Here is a 12090-nt window from a genome sequence, read left to right as displayed (position 1 = left end):
TGGCTCTATACTATGGGTTTGGGGAAGATAAGGAAAAGGGAGGTTTTCAAAGGATTTTCATAGGTTAAAGAAGACTCCGAGGATACCAGAGGCCTTGCCATTGTCAAGTTAATACGGTTTACCCCTCTAGCAAGACATTAACATGAAGATAGTTGGGAACTTCCTGGAGGAACATTACACTCTGCCCACTTCAAGTATCTATCAATGGGCTGCAGGTTATAAAGACATTTAATTGTATCTACATTTCCTTCTGGAAGCTAGGTTATTAACAGAAATGCTTTGTTCTTGTAGACTGCTAAGACGTTTGTAAACTGAGGGAGACTCATGTCTTGCAGGGTTGTGATCTCTGTGTTAACTTTTTCTTTTTCCTTTCCTTTAGCTTTAGGGCACCAGGAGCACATGAGAAATGTCACATATATCCCCTTGGGGAGGGGAGGGTTTGTGGGGTGTCAGTTCCTGCCCTGTCCCCAGCCTGCCCTCTGTTCCTTCATCAAAATGATTATGAAATCACTTGTAAAATGTCTAATTATTTTTATTACATCGAACCTCTTACCAATGCACACACTAGATAGAGCTCTAGGGATGGAATAAGAAGCATAAGCTCTTAGAAGAAAATTATATTCTTTGATGTTTTAAGATTAAATATAGTCTTGTCATACTAGCTGAGAAATGACCTTTCACATGTTCTTTCTAGTACCTTCCAAAGATATTTGATTCTCCAAAATTGAACAAAAGGAAACATAAACATCCTATTGTACTCTCTCTAGTCTCAGCCTGAATTTCTTTGACTTCTTCTCAAACATGTTCTGCAACCTATTCAAATTAAAGTCAAATTAAAGTCTGACATCCTATACAATCAGAGCTAAAGGAGTCTTCATAGTTTTGATGGACATTTAGACAATCTAGAAAAGTCTCATTTCTAACCTGATTCCCTTAAAGTTCACATTGAAAGGTCCCATTTTATTATTACTTTAAAATGTATCTCTGTGTGTGTGCATATCATAAAAGGAATCTGTGTGTGTGCGTACGTGTGTGCATTTTGCCCTTTATAAACTCAGAACTGGCCACAGAGAATTTCCTTTACTAGCACTTTCTTTAACAAACTTAGCTTCATTCTTTAGAATCCTTTCCACCCCCACCCCCCCATTTCTTCAGGAAGGTTTGTGCAGATCTCTAGTGTCTCAGTGGAGGTTTTCGTATTTTTGCTGACACAGCAGCCCTCATTCCAAAGCATAGCATAGTGGTAATGAGAACTGGATGGAAAGCAGGAAGCCTGCCTGCATTCTAGTCCTGGCTTTGTCGGAAATAGCCCTGTCCTTAGGCAAAGCATTTAACGTAGGTTCATACACCCAGATCATTGCATTAGCTACAAAGTTTATTTTGTTTAACTTCTCATTCAGACATGAATCAGCTTGTTCTTGTTTTTCTCATCTGAACATAACCGGAATAATTGTATTTATGGCACAGGGATGCTGCGTGGCTGGAATGAGACACTGCATGCAGAGCTCCTAGAAATGCCTGGCACCTAAAAAGTGTCCCCCAAACATTAGCTACTGTGTTGGGATGCGATGGAGATTGGGGGATGCCTGGGTGCAGGTGACCACGCCTGGGCTGTGGATGCAGGTAGGATTGCCCAGGTAGAGAGTGTTGAATGAGGAGACTCCACACCTGCAGAGTCTGATACAGTAGCCAGAAGCCACATGTGGCTATTTCAATTTAAAATAAATAAAATAAGAACTTCAGTTCATCAGTCACACTGGCCATGTTTCAAATGTTCGACACTCCCATGGATTCAGTAGCTGCTCTATTGGACAGTATAGATACAGAAAGCTTTCTGACCTACCGACTGTCCTATGGGAAGCAGTTATATAGAACAAAACCCCAAGGAACTTATTCCAATTAAGGAATCATGATAATAATAGCTAATTCAGTGATTATTCACCTTGTCATGTACTGTGCTAAAAACCTTAATAAATTATCTCCACATTTTCCTCAAAAGCTCTACAAAATACTAATAATTATTATTCAGATATTACATCAGAGGAAATCAGGAAGTATTGTTTAAAGGACGGCTCCAGGTGACTTGTCAAGGGTAAGGATCAGGGAATGCCATGACCCACATCTAAGTCCAATTCCAAAAGAGCCATTCTAGATCAATCTTTCATTCAGCCGCCGTCAGCCCTACTACCACACGGGGCTGATTCTGAGATTCCTGCAAGTGGCATCATTCATACTGAGAATACGCTCATTCTTTATGTGTAGGCTCACATTTCATTTTTGAAACTGCTATATCTCCTGGGGTCACAAAGAATGCTGATAATAACCAGATAAATATTTTCAAAATATTTATGACTTTTCTAACTTCTAAGGCAAAAGACATAAAATGTTAAATAATTTACCCAATGGCGCATTTTTTTTCAGTTTTTTCCCAGCTTTATTGACGTATAATGGACAAAATTTTATATATTTACAACAGGAAGTTTTGGTGTAGGTACACATTGTGAAATGGTTGCCACAATCAAGCTCATTAGACATCCATCCACCCCACAGAGTTGCCTTCTTTATTGATGGTGAGAACACTTAAGATCTACTCATTCAACAAATTTTTAGTATACACTACATATTATTAACTATAATCGCCATGCTGTACCTTAGATTTAAAACTTCTTCATCTTATAACTAGAAGTCTGTAGCCTTTGACCAATATCTCATTTTTTCCCCTCACCCTCCAGGCCAAAGTAACTACCATTATACTCTCTGCTTCTGTGAGTTCTATATTTTTAGATCCCACATATATGTAAGATTATACAGTATTTGTCCTTCTATGTCTGGCTTATTTCACTTAGCATAATGTCCTCCCGATTCATCATTACTATCACAAATGGTAGGATTTCCTTCTTTTATATGGCAGAATCATATTCCATTACATGGACTGCATTTCCTTTATGCATTCATCCATCCACAGACATTTAGGATGTCTCCATATCTTGGTTATTGTGACTAATCCAGTGGTGTATGTTATTAGTGTCTGGCTTGGGACACTTTGGGTGAAGCACAGAAACTAGAACCAGTTCCTGGATTTTAAGTCTGATGTTGGGGTACCAGGGTGGCCCAGTCAGTTAAGCCACTGCCTTCGGCTCAGGCCGTGATCTCAGGGTCCTGGGATTGATTCCCTCATGGGGCTTCCTGCTCAGTGGCGAGTCTGCTTCTCCCTCTCTTCCCCACTTGTGCTCTCTCTCTCTCTCTCTCTCTCAAATAACTAAATAAAATCTTTAAATAAATAAATAATCTGATGTTTCCCCACTGGTGTCTCCCTGTGATGCATCAGTGTAAGGTGCACACGTAGTGTATCAACGAAGCATTTACCTTTTTTACAGTCTGTTGTCAAACGTTTCCTGAGGACAATTGAAATGGGGTATGAATCACAGCTTTTCTTGTTCCTACCTAGAAAGGAAGCCTCAAGGCAGCAGCCTGCTGTCCCCGGCCTTTGTTTTTGCCTCATCGTTGGGTTTTGCATTATGTCGATAGTCAAAAATGTTTAACTATTTTGCTTGCTGAGGTTTTGACAATGCTGTAGATCTATCATCAATCATGTTAGATGATGAAATTAACACAATCAAACCCTATTGTAGTCGCTCTGAAGTAAAAAATTGCTTTTCAGGGATAATAACAGCTTTTCCCCAAGACTCTGCTTTCTCTTCTCCTTCTACAACTTGCGGTTGGTGATTGGCAGGTGGCAATCTCTTTCACTTGACACGTGTCTGCATTTATGTTTTCTTCAGTGACATTTTGATGATATGTGTGACTCATGTGATGCTAATAATACTTTTAACATTCATCTCATTTTTGCCGCTATATACTTACGTAAGCAGAAAATTACTATGTTTGTAAAAAAAAACGTTCTGCAGAATTATCTGTGAACTTAAGAGATTTACTGCTTCGTTTGATGCTGAAAATGTCATTGTCTGATTATTTCTGCCATCCCATCAACCTCACTCTGAGATGTTATTTCAAGGTGAGAGGGGAAAAATGTTCTCAAAAAATCAAAACCAAAACCCAAAACTGAGCATTTGCATCTCAATACAACCGTGATGTTAGCCCCATGTATCAGGACTGTATCATGCTATTTATTCTCAAGGGAAACCATACGTCAAGAAAATTGTTGTTGAAACTATTAGAATAAGTTGCAACTTTCTTTCCTCTGCCATGTATGCTCAATAAGTGCTTTTTGATGGACTAACAAATGTCAGTTTTCATGCAGAAGTGATTTTTCAGAGTTTGTATTTTAAGAAATGTAAATATATGAGAATTATAGAAAAATATAATCTTAATGCTATGATACATTTTATGTTCATACATGTCCTGCAACTCAATATGAAATTTGAAATGGAATTTTAACTTTCCTTTGGGGTTTTACATTTTTTAAAAAGATTATTTATTTATTTATTTGAGAGAGAGAAACAGAGCAGAGAGGGCAGGGGCAGGGGGAGAGGGAGGGTGGGGGAGCAGAGGGACAGAGAGAGAAGCAGGCTCCCCGCTGAGCAGGGAGTCTGATGCAGAGCTGCGTCCCAAGACCCTGGGATCATGACCTGAGCTGATGGCAGATGCTTAACTGACTGAGCCAACCAGGTGCCCCACATTTTTAAAAACAAAACAACTTTTTTTTAAGGCAACTCCATTTTGTGAAATAGCATTTTAAAATATACACATAAAATAAGATTGACATGGTAACTTAATTAAGAAATTTATATTTATGCTCCACCATATGCCTACCCCTATTCAAGGCATTGTAAAAAAGAAACAAAACAGAAGTCTTGATCTCTGTATTCAAAGATTTTGCATTCGAACAATAAATAATATTTCAGAAGACAAAAGATGAAACATAAAATGTGCTATAAAATAATTTTTAAACTCTCTAAATAGATAGCATTACTATTTTTAACATGTTAGTTTTGTTTGAGAACTTATGGAGAAATTGGTGCTTAATATGGACCTTGAAGAAATTGTAAGATTTGGATGAAGATCTACAAAATGTGACAAAATTCAGCTACCAATGCTGACTAGAGACAAAGAATTAGTTATTTAGAACATTTAATAACTAAAAATAATAAAATATCATAGCAGGCATATTGTAAGCAAAATTATGGTTGTAAGAGCTCTCTCATGTAAACAAGCAATGGAAAATTAATTTGATCTTAACTGTGTTTAATTCCAACTAAAGTAAGTTCATGTAATTCACAATGACAAAATGGCTACCACTAAAACAAACTTGGAAGAATTTGTTTAGATTCTTCTGTTTTGCTTAGTCATAACATTTTTTCATTCACAAGATAACGTGAACACAAATTACTTTTATGACATCCAATTTGCCTATATGAAGAGTATTCTTTGCCACACGTGAATCCTTTTGAGTTCTTGTTATATTAGGAGCTTTTGCCGATTTCCTTGTTAAGACCAGAAATACCGGGGGAAGAAAGATTTCAGTAGACTTATATGCTGATGTTCTTATACAATTGCATATTATAGCCAGGGCCACAGTGAAATAGGACTTGATGCAACTTCTTTGGACATCTTCACGTTGACTGACACCACAGGCAGAATTAGCTAACTTTACACAGATGAATGAAAATTAAAAACCAAGGGAGAACTTGTCAGAAAAGACATCACCATTTCTAATACTGGGATGAATTATTAACAACAGCAAAAGGGTATAAGAGGAAAACTTCATTGATAATAAATGAAATCAATCCTAAAAAGAGCTTTGGGTTAAACGCGGAGCACTAGTCAGTGAATGTGTGTTTACTCTCTGAGAAGTTGTACGTGCTAAAAATATAAAAAGGCAGTTTCTGCTGAAATGAGAAGAAAAGGCTATCGGAGGGTAACTCCCCATTACTGCAACCCTGGGGAGGCTGCAAAAGCAAGCAGAGTTAATGAGTTCTGACAACTCACCCAAGAACTATGAGAAACCACTGAGGGAAGAAGGCTGAGTCATGGTGGAGGAGGGAGAGTTGGCTCGCTGAGGCTGCCCAAACGAAGTTCCAGAAACAAGGCGACTTAAACAGCGGTTTATTTTCTGGCTGTTCTGGAGACCAGAAGTCCAAGATCAAGGTGTCTTCAGGGCTGGTACCTTCAGAGATTCATAAGGTAGACTCTGCCAAGATTTTCTCCTGGCTTCCGGCAGCTTGTCGACAATCCTTGACTGGTAAACTCATCACCCAACCTCCATATTCACATGGAATTCTCATGTGTGTGTCCGTGGCCAGGTTTCCCTTCTATAAGGACACTGGTCATACTGGATTAGGGCCCATCTGACTCCAGGGTAGCCTCATCTTAACTAATTATGTCAGTTTTCAAATAAGCTCGGATTTTGAGGTACTGAGGTTAGGACTTCACTATCTGAATGTTGGGGGTCATAAATTACCCCATAACAGAAGACTGGATCCAAAGGAGGCCAGATCCCATAATTGGGAGAACAGACTCAGGGAGAGACCTTGCCGCCCACCCGCTGTGTCCTTTTCCATTTTCCGCATCACCCCGAGCCTCTCTCGGCCCACAGCAGACACGGACAGGGAACCTGTGCCACAGCCCAGTGGCCAACAGAGGTGACAGGATATATTCCTTTATGATTGCCGCTGTCACAAATTGCCAAAAATTTCATGGCTTAAAACAGCATAAATTTATGATTTTGTATTTGGAAGTTAATAGTCTTGATGCCATTATTTGGTATTTTGTGTTTATAAAATTTTTCCGATTCTCTGAGCTGAATATGAAATTTGAAAAGGATTTTAAAGCTTTCCTTTAGAACTTTACAATTCCAAAATTAGAACTAAGAAATTTTACATATATACACATATAATAAGATTTGTATGTTAAATTAATTTAAGAAATTTTTATTTAAGTTTTATCATGTGCCTAATTCCATGTAAGGCATTAAAAAAAGAAATATATATATACATAAAATTAAAATGTTGCATATTTTATGTAATATATACATTTCAAACCATATATACAACTCAAATCATAAGAAATACTTTAAAAGAATAAAGGTTAAGTCTAAAATTTGTAAGGAAGTGGTGTGCAGACTACCTGAAGAGATACCATGACTCTTTTCAACATTTGTTCAAGTCTTTTGGGAAGGACTATGGAGGAATTGGTGTTTGATACGGGCTCTGAAGATTTGCTAAGATTTGGTGAGAGTCTACTCGACATGTACGGAATGTCCAACCAAAAATAATGACTAGAGGCAAATAATTAGTTATTTCAAATACCTAAAAACTCAAAAATTGTGTTAAAATAAAGTTGTCAGCATTTTAGTTCCTTCTGGAAGTTCTAATGGAAAATCCGTTTCCTTGCCTTCTTCAGCTTCTAGAGGCACGTGCATCCCCTGGCTTCTGGACCTTCCTCCATCTTCAAAGCCATCACATCACTTTGATGGCTGCTCCTGTCACAGAACTCCTTATCTTACTCTCTTTCCCTTGTAAGGACCCTTATGATTACATTAGACCCATGTGTATCCTCGAGGATAATCTCCCTGTCTCAAGATCCTTGATTTACTTATATCCACAGAATCCCTTTTGCCATGTAAAGTAACAAACTTACAGGTCTGGCGATTAGGACCCAGACTTCTTGGGGGGGGGGGGGAATCATTATTTGAGGTCATATCGGAGTGTTGCCAGATACCAGCTGAGGGAGGAAGTAGATGTCTCTGGCTCACTGGCCAGCTAGGAGTCTGGAACATTTCCTTATGGCCCCCATGGGTTCCCCCACCCACCCTTTCACAAACTACTGAAAAGGTCAATGTTTCCTACTGCTTTCTTCGTAGTACTCCTTGTGGTAGATATTTGTGGTGTTCACTACTATCTAGATTCTCTTTCCTTCCTGGGCACCTGGAAGACTATACGTCCTGTGACTCTTTTATTCTTGCCAAAGAGCAAGAATGGTTGGAATTGACTCTTACTTTCCCAGACCACAACAGTGAAAAACCTTAGATGTTTCTCAACGTTCCTCTTTCTTCCACTGATGGTGCCAGTGACTAAAGGTGGAGGTTAAGATGCTATCTAAGTACTAAGTACTAAGATACTATCAAATTGAGTCCCTGAGGAACAATGTGGGGCAAAGACTTCCATTTGTGCCCTATCTTTACCTCATATATGTTCTCCGAGATTTTGTATGTGTAAAAAATAACCTTTTCTGGAGGATTAAGTGATGCTATTTTAGGGTTATTTGTCCATATCATCTGATATACAACTGAACCGTAACACATGCATTTTTTTTACTATATATGTTTTTCTTTCTACCAGACTGTGAGTTTTGAGAGAGAGAACAATAGTTCTTTTAATTATATTCCTAGTGATAAAAGAATATTTGGCTTAATTATGGTATTTGAAAGAGTAAAATAATCAAACAGTGCATTCTTGCTTATGCAGTGTCCTCAAGTGTTCTGTTTCTCAAGGTTCTCTGTCCTCATCATAGAGGAAGGTTGAGTATATTTTGCAAAATCTGAATTTTAAATAATTCCTTGCACTTTCACAATGAAATTTTATCCATGTATACTAGCTATAAAATCTTATTATTCCATCAAATAACATTTACAGAACAAGTTAAATTGTTACTTTTCAGTACTTTTCACAGGGCAAACCCATTGATAAGAAAGAGACGACGTCTTGAAAGCTAGTTTTTGTATCACAAATGTTGCATGAGTATTTATGTGCAAAGCACTTATGAGAGGGGAGAAGCCAGTAAAAGCCAGAGGGTAAAGGAGAGAGACTGTGCACGTGGAGGCTCTCCTGCTTCTGTGCTTCCAACAAGAAACGTGGCATGGCCAGTCTTTCCTGTGTGGTAGCAAGGAGCATGCTTGACTTAACTCAGTGTCTAGTTCAGGATCTTGCAGCAGAACAATCTCGTGAAACCCACTCTTTCCAGGGTGAATTCTTCATGTGCATGGATTCTGGACAATTAAGTAAATAAGTAACAAAACAAGCATAAATCTCTCTGAGACATAACTTTACAGAAAGCATTCTATGTTTATGGACTGAAAGAAATATGGAGCCTTCATAATCTTGTTGATTTCGTTCATTTTGTTTCAAGCTCGGAAGTCTTTTCAGGACAAATGGAATTTTCTATGACTATCCTGAAGCATTAAAAGTAATTTATATTTAGGTTTATTCTGCATGCCTTCTCCTGGCACAGTCATAGGATAAACATTTGAGGCACTACTCTCTTCTCTGAGTCTTTAGTGTAGAGTATTTTACAGTAAAGTACACGGTAGGACAGAGGTCTGGTAAAGATGGAGTAATTTACACCTCAGTCACATCTAGTTTTACTAGCTGTGTTTTCACTGATGGATGAAGACCCAGCAATATTAAGGTAAGAGATTTAAAGACTATAATGATAGTCTTGCTCAAGAGAATTACCTATATTTTGGACTTATTTTAATCAGTATATGAATTATTCTGTATTTTCATATTTTTCATAAGGAATATCAGCATATACATCTGAAGTTAAATATCTAGAATTATAGAAAACTATATTAGGATAAAGTTTTTTTCTGAAGCCATCATTATATTGGAACCAGAGCTAAAAAGAAAGGAGATAATTTTTCTTTTGGTAATTCTTTATTATTTTGGACTTTGTCCTCTATTAGTTTCATTGATATAGGTAAGTGTATCATATATCATTGAGTTGGTTCATAAATGAGTTTGTTGTTCTTAGCTTCTGATCTTATATTGGCCAAGAATGTCCAAATTTGCTAAGATAGAGCAAGAGTGTGCTTTAAAGTTTGCATCTTCTTAGCAAAGAGAACCAGTGTCAGAGCCAGAATATGCTGTTAGTGATAACCCGGAAATTAGATTTTCTGTAAGGCTCCAATGAGCTCATCAAATATTTACAGAGCCCTACGCTAATAATCCTATCAAGGGATATGCTGCATTCAGCATTATGGGTTGTGGTAATCAAGCAGATGAAACCAAAGAATAGCTCTTTCATTTACTTCTGGTATTCCTGTTTGTCCTCTCATTGTGGAAATGTTATTTATCAAATCACTCTTTCATCTTTATCATTATAGCCAGTGAAAATCAAATGCCAATAGCTCTCCACAGTTTGGACTCAGGTCCTCCAGGAACTTGCTCCACTCAGAGTGATGCTGCTTCCTCTGGCCACGGCAATACCATGTAACTTGGATGGGCTGTTAGATCCAGAACGCCATTTCCCTGTCCTGAGGGAAGTACTGTTATGGCAACAAGTAAACTCCTTCTTCATCTTTTTCTTCTCAGTAAAAAGACCCCCCATTCTGACCTTCACCCCAGGAAGGATATGAAGGTGGTTCAGTTTCTACCACCCCAGAATATGACGTTCTGGCACAAGGATTATTGGGAGATGAAGGCAACTCTTTTCCTGGAAGCAGACCCTAAATTCCTGTTGCGATGCCCCCAGCCCACGCTACCAGGAAGGAGATACCAACCCTCCACTGAAGGCAGCACTGCCCTGAGAAGATTTACACCCTCAAACCTTTCTGGAGAGCTCTTATCTTCCACTGGTTTCCCCCATACCTTTACTTTCCCCAGTTTGCACCTCTAAAAACCTAAACCCTTCTTCCTTTGTCTTGTCACTTCCGTACTGATTGATTGTTGCAGTGTTCTAACCACGCCTTTGTGTTACTCGTCACTGGGTTTCTCCTTGTTGTATGTGGGGGTGGGGGTGGGAGGGATTTAATAAACTCATTTTTCTCTTGTTAACCCTTTTGTTGGTCTATTTTTCAAGGCCCAGGCACAGAACCTAGGGGAATAAGGAGTTTTTTCCCTTCCCCTATAGAAGGCATAGGGACATTGTGGAATATAATTAAAGTATTTTCTTGGGTGGATGAGTAGGAGACCACAGAAATAAGATGAATTTTGAAGGAAGGTGGTGCTTCATCATATCTATAAATAAGGCTTGGGAAACTAGCACGATGCTGAGCTATAAAGCAGCAGGACGATTCTATATTAATGGTGCAAAACGTCCCTGGAAGAATGCTTAAGAACGTTCTGTGACTGGAATTTGAAACCATAGGAATCCAGTGTTATTTTGTTCCCTAGATAGAGTCATCTGCCCATCTTTTTAAAAAGGAATAACTGTGCCAACTCATCTCCATGTCAGGTCACTTTCAGACCTGGGGATGTAGCTCAGTGGTAGAGCATATGCTTTGCATGTATAAGGCCCCAGGTTCAATCCCTGGCATCTCCATTACTTTTTTCCCCCAACTGTACTAACCTGTTTTTTAGGCTCATTCGTTAAGTATCATAGCATCCTACAGTGGAAGCTACATCATCAGCACTGCACATCAGTCTAAATTACAAGTGACATCTTACTCTACTAAATGAACTATATGAAAAGCTCATGTTGTGATAATACTTTCTTTCAGTATTAATAGCATCTTTTTATTAATCCAAAATAAAAACCTAGCCTTTCCAACAAATCTTTACTTCTCTATTTGGTTCATTTACATTACTGCTAACATCCTATTTCTTTTAATAAAACCATACGAATGATCAGGTGGAAACTTACCCGCCCTGCCATGGGCATGGCCCACTTGAAGAATGAAAACACAACACATATATTTATAACACTCCTTATTTTCAAAGTATTTTCACATGCGATACCGCTTTAGTATTCACAGCAAAGTTATAGGATATAATGGTGCCAGGACTGCCTCACAGACTTCACAAAGTAAAGAGACGTCTTTGTTGTGTCCCCCTTCTTCTGCATTATGAGTCTATTTGAGTATTTGGCTGTGTACCTTCCCCCTGACATCTAAGCTGTATCTCCCGCTCTCACCGGAACAGAGTTAAGGTAACTCTCACGCTGCCGATCAGCCTCCCTTTCCAGATGACACATGATGATGATGTTTGATGTGAGTCAAGGTACTGTTCTCCTGTGTTGAGTATCTCCCCAGCAGCGGCGCTGCTTGCCTTTACTTGTTTGCTCTATGAGTAAAACCTAGAGATCCCATGTTCAACACTTAATTTGCTAGGATAAATCTAAGACCTTCAGATCAAAGACATTTTTAATTATGGAATACAAGGTTGTACATGGATTCATATTTCAGAGGAATAT

At 38.5% G+C, this 12090-nt stretch overlaps 1 non-coding gene across 1 annotated transcript; it reads left to right on the top strand.

Moving 5' to 3' along the window:
• Positions 1-11148: 11148 nt before the first annotated feature.
• TRNAA-UGC lies at positions 11149-11220 on the top strand. Its single transcript has one exon. It is a non-coding gene; the product is annotated as a tRNA-Ala (tRNA).
• The last annotated feature ends 870 nt before the right edge of the window (positions 11221-12090 follow it).

This window comes from Zalophus californianus, chromosome 14 (genome assembly GCF_009762305.2).
Source record: "Zalophus californianus isolate mZalCal1 chromosome 14, mZalCal1.pri.v2, whole genome shotgun sequence".
Taxonomy (NCBI): domain Eukaryota; kingdom Metazoa; phylum Chordata; class Mammalia; order Carnivora; family Otariidae; genus Zalophus; species Zalophus californianus.
Note: the sequence above shows the minus strand (reverse complement) of the source record. Positions and strands in the feature narration are given on the sequence as shown.